Here is a 6000-nt window from a genome sequence, read left to right as displayed (position 1 = left end):
TGATTTTTGTGCCGGTCCCGAATTCTTGCAAAAAAATTGTTGCTATGACTTATGCCCCAACACAAGAAAACACCCATGGGCTTGAATCCAGAACCTTTGGTTGTATGACTGATAACCCCAAGGCAACACCTTGTAGTCACATCCAAAATATAACTAATAGAGCCCATTTTTTACTGTTGTCATATAGGTTTCTTGTTGATCGAACTATCTCTTCCTCATGAGTAGAAAATATGCATTTCCAGATCATGTTCACAAATTCACCAGAACTCACATGATTGATAGCTCAAGATAATCTCTTCATCATTCGCCACCAGGAAAGTTTCAAGACTTACATGGGCTTCCCTGATGGCACAGTGGTAGCATCGTCGCCTTGTAATCAAGGGGTCCCGGGTTCGATACCCGGTGGAGGCACATGGCACAGTGGTTCAGATCCCACTTCAAACCGTAGGTCCAGTCTCTATTAGCCTTACTGTGCATAAAGTGGACTTAAAACACCAACTCAACTCAAGACTTACATGTTGACCGGTTTTTCTTGTTCCTATGTTGTGGAACATAGTTTAGTGAAACTTTTAGTTACACCTTGTGTACATGTGTTTAGGTTTGTGTTTGATTAGCTGGCCTCCATGGCAGAGTGGTCAGTGCAGCATGCTATGATGCCAGGGGTCCCGGGTTAGAATCCTGGTCTGGGCATGGGTGTTTGTGAGTGTCCCTTCATCAATTCCATATATCATCAATCATCCCCATCTTTGCGATTAGTCAAAAAGATTAACAGAAAAGTGAGGTAAATTAAACTCAATCAATTCCATCGATTGTCTGTGATTAACTGAATACCTTTAATGATAAAAAAATACTTCATCTTTGAAAATTATTTAATTTATTTTTCAATTAACTTGTAATTACAGTAATAAGCAAAAAGAAATATCTTTTGTGTACACAAAGGATTTGAAATAACAAATTGAAAAATTGTCACAACCTGGAATTGAACCAGAAACCAATAATGTACTAAATTGAACCACTGAGTTTGACTTGTCAGATGGTACATTCATACATCTTAAATCTACTCGAAAGGTATGTTGAGTCTGTGTTCATATGGTGCTGTACCAATGACACTTTGTATCACCATACTGAACTAATCTCCATAGACTCCAGTGGCGTATTCGGAAAATGCGATCTGGTTTACTGCAAAAATTCTTATTTATTGTACATATATAATATATTAATTAGATATAATAGAAATAAAACACCAATGAAGGAATGCAAGAAAAAAAACAGAAGTCCGACAACTTGATATTTTCCATCGAATTTTATATACAAGGCGTGGCTCAAAAAAAAAACGGACTGTTGCTACAAAATCTTATATTGGTTATTTTGTACAATATGAACATTATCCCCTTCAAAGTACTCCCCTGCACTATCAATACACTGCTCCATACAAATCTTCCATTGCTGGAAACAGTGCTGGAAATCATTTTCCGAAACCATGTTCATGACCTCCGTCGCTTTTATCTTCACGCATTCTATGGTCTTAAATCTGGTTCCTTTCAGTGCTGATTTGACCTTTGGGAATTAAAAAAAGGTGCATGGAGCAAGATCCTGTGAATAGGGTGGATGTTCTAACACTGGGATCCCATATTTTTCCAATAAAGCCTTGACTGACAATGCCCTGTGGGCAGAAACATTGTCATGATGAAGAATCCATGACTTGCTTTTCCACAAATCAGGTTGTCGTCTTCTTACTCGCCCACGAAGGGTCGTCAGCATCGTAATGAAATATTGTTGGTTGACAGTTTGACCTTCGGGTACACAATTCGAATCAATTCACCGACATTTTGATTCCTTTTTTGACGTGCAAGACCGTCACTTCTCGTCCCTCTCTAAACCTTTGAAACCACTTAAATACTTGAGTGCATGATAAACACACATCTCCGTACACTTCCTTCAACAAACCATAAGTTTCTGTGGCAGATTTTCCGAGTTTGATAAGAAACTTCAGATTGATACGCTGTTCCAATTTCACACTTAATTTCTTTTCCGACGGAGCACAGATGGATGGTTCACTTCATCCACAAACTACAGAAGAAATGAGCGCCATGCACCCTGGGCAATCACACAGCCGGTAGGCAAGATATCACGTTATACACCCATGCACTGCTTATCCTTGATGCGCTTGCCATTTGTCGACAGCAACATCAATCCGTTTTTTTTCTAACCACACCTCGTATATGAAAAAAGTTGGTTTACTAATGGTAAACCAGGTAACATGGGAGAATATGCTCCTGAACCACTCTCACTGAATGAGTCGTCCTACCTCCCCACCTACCCTGCTAATGGACAACTAATGAAACAAATAGAGAATGTTCCAGTGGTTCGCTTTTTATTACTAAAGTAGTGAATGAGCCATTGAGAGTCTTAACTAAATGTTTGAAATTTAATATAGATCTGTGGAATATAAGTAATATTAAAACACACACATACAGGAGATATATGGAATTTCTCTCTGCTAGACACAGTATCTCTAGCAAGCAAAGGTTAATTTTTATTCATTTTTTTTGTACAGTGAGTCTCAAGGTCAACTTGGCCACAGAGTGGTGGCCAGCGTGTCGGACAGTGAGATCGCATCTGCCGGCATTTACACACACAGCTGTACGCTGACCATTATCCAGATAGCTGGTGTCCAGTTAGCACGTGTTGTGAAGTGTTAAGGTGTTAACAAGTGTTTTAGATTGTTTTGTTTTAGTTACTGGTGCTATCTGCAGCCCTTTAATTCCATGCTATCCGTACAATTTAAAACAAAAACAATTATGTACAACTCTTACGTCATTACGAATTCTTGTAGGGAAGTTAGAAGGCGTTTTGTAGCAGAATTCCCAGATGTTCCTGTTTCACACAGATACGGTGTTCGGATACTCATGAACAAATTAAGAGAAACAGCGTCTGTTCTTGGTAAGAAGTGAAGGGTAAAACTGTGTGTGCTTACTGAGGACAAATTAGACGATGTTGGAGCACAATCAGAATTCTCTCCTCAAAAATCTCTCAGGCCCTTTGCAGAAGAAACAGACATTTCCATGATGTCTGTGTGGGGAGCTACCAAACATTTAAACCTGAAGCCATACATTAGAAGAATTGAAAGAAAACATCAGCAGACATATTGAAGCAATTTCAGAAGAGGAACTGATGCATGTTAGTGAAAATTTCCTTAAAAAATGTCATAAATGTGTGGAAGCAGGAGCACAACATTTCCAACACCTCTTGTAACCAGATACGTGCTAATTTTAATTGTAGCTGTCCATGTAATTGTAAGAGCTTATTTCATTATGCACCTAGCAGTTTCAGTTATGCTGATGTAGCATTGTTTGCTGGCAGACAAGCTCTCTTTGCCCCTCATACTAGCCTCCACTCTGCAGAAAAGTTGACCATGTGTCTCCCTGTATAAAATAATAATAATTATATGATGTTAGCAAAAAATTTTAATAACCTGCCTAAGAAGAACTAGCCCAATTTGAAAATACATTATAAATATTATGTAACAAAACAAGAGTATCAAAGTGGTTTAAATTGTATAATTTCTATGTGTTACTCTTATTTATATTTACATTTACTTAAATTAACAACTGAAATGTTTCTGTCAATTTATAAATATATTTTTCTCCAGATCATAAAAAATAGTATAGAATTACATAATAATCTCCGTCAGTAACAAGTTTTTATATGTATTGATTAAAATTATCTGTAAACTTATGAGTACCATTATCAGTTAATTAATTGGTTTCTAATTTTTAGTGAATTAGAGTTGGTATGAATAAAGTAAATATATTGTATTGTAAGCCTATTTGAAATGTTTATCCTTTTATATGTAATAAATGAAATGTACATTTACCATCAGATATTCTCATTTTTCAGCAACAGAAAATGGAACAGAGAGTTAAATTTTCTGTCTCTGTTCATCTTATATGACGTTACATCCTCAGAAAGTATGTAATCCAATATATCTGCAATGTATTGAGGTTCACAATAGTCCCTTTGATGAATCACAACTTTTTACACCAAGTGTAGGTATCAAATGCAAAATTCCACAGCTTATATGCACTAACAGGAATCTTCAGACAAAAGATTCACAATAATTTAAATTTGTCTGAAGAAGACCCTGTTAGAGGGTGGAAATGTTATGTTTTCGTGTAGAATTTTTTCTACAATAAATTTTGCCTTGGTCAGCATTTGATTGTTTTATTAACATGGAAACAAGGCTTAACAGTGTTACTTATATGCAAACACAAACCAGAAACCTTTTACCAATTGACAGTTGAATCAATAAATATTTTGGAAAAAGGTTATGAATATTCAACAGCTTCAAAAAAGCCAACCACCATGGTGGAGTGGTTATCACAGCATGTTACATCACCAGGGTTCCCAGTTCAAATCCCATCCTGCATATGGGTGTTCTTTGTGAGCGTCCCTTCATCAGTTTCATCATATCATCCACATGTTTTTCAAATATTACAAAATATCTGAGTGAAACATATGCTTGGACAAACAATTAGCGTTATGAAAATACAAATATTACTTAAATTTTACAAGTAAATTAGCATTCTATGTGTTGAGTAACAAAATTAGTTATGGGTATGACTGAGAAGCTGATTTATAAGCACAAAAAAAACTATATAGTAGGCAATAGATATGAACTTGAATTTATGTATTGTTTTTCTATTATTTTTGGTTAATCACAATGATAATGAGTAATGATGATTATATGAAATTTATGAAGAGACACTCTTAAAGGAATGCCTGGGCTGGGCCTTCAATGTGGTTCCTTGTTTAGCAAGATCATTGGTCGTCCACTCAACACATCCTGCCTCCCAAGAAAGATCATTATTTTCAATTAACTTTACAATTTAATAACCTATGGCTCTACAGCCCGTAAGGGCCTTCACCTATCTCCCGCCCGCCAGTCTCCCTCTCACAATCCTACCTAGAGGTGTGGAGATCCTCAACCAGTAATGGGGTGACATGTGGTCAGCACGTCGAAACCTCAGCCATTACAGGAGTGTTCCAAGACCAGGTTACGCTACTCACTCGTAGCTCCCCAATTGCCCCACGATGGTGGGTTGCCACCAGTCCTATACAGAGACTGAACCCAGGTGGACTAGAACCCATGCCATCGCGCAGTTGGAGTCCAAATCACAGTACCTTACACTGCATGGCCACGGAGGAGGACAACTTTACATTTTATGTCTAGAAATTTCCATTAGTTCCTGTTAAAATGTTCTTCTATTTTCAATATGTTCTTTCTACTGTACAGGACAAAAGCATAGGCATAACTAAGAATTATTTTAACCTGGTCCATGTTAATTGATTCTTATGGACAAATTACGTATGACAAAAAAAGAATCTTTAAAATGCACTGTAAAAAAATGGTATGAAGTGAACATGAAATTCTAAAACTTGTAAATTAAAAATGACCCCTTTCCTGAGTATTGTTAAGTTCATTGCAACATATAAACGTCATGTCATGTCATGTTGAGTTACTCTCTTTCAAGAGCTTGGTGACCTGAATATTGACATTTCATCCAGTGTTGCACTGTAATACATTTTGGGAGGAACCAAATGACACCCGCAAAATGAATTTGGGGAATATTCTTTGAGGATGGGGGAGGTCATTTGTATCCTTTGCTGCTACCTTCTTGCACTGTCATTGCTTCATTGGCTGGAGTCAAGAAGTCTTACTCAAAGGTCTTGACAACTGCCCTTTTTTTAAAGTTTTGAGACTTCTTAAACTAGAAAATAATTACCGGTTCACAGAGTAAAGGTCGAATTTTTTTTTGTCCCTGTCCTCACATAAAGCAGCTCCAGTGACGTGCACTGAGGAGTAGCTAGTCTAGCAGAGATAGATCAATCAATCTCACGTCTCTAATTATTTTCAAATCACAATATTTATTATCTTGAAGCCTCAGTTCATATGCAACATTTCTTTCCACGTGCTTCTCGTCCCTTGATGTGATCAGC

The sequence above is a fragment of the Lepisma saccharinum genome, chromosome 1 (assembly GCF_977018435.1).
Source record: "Lepisma saccharinum chromosome 1, izLepSacc3.1, whole genome shotgun sequence".
In the NCBI taxonomy this organism is placed as follows: domain Eukaryota; kingdom Metazoa; phylum Arthropoda; class Insecta; order Zygentoma; family Lepismatidae; genus Lepisma; species Lepisma saccharinum.
Note: the sequence above shows the minus strand (reverse complement) of the source record.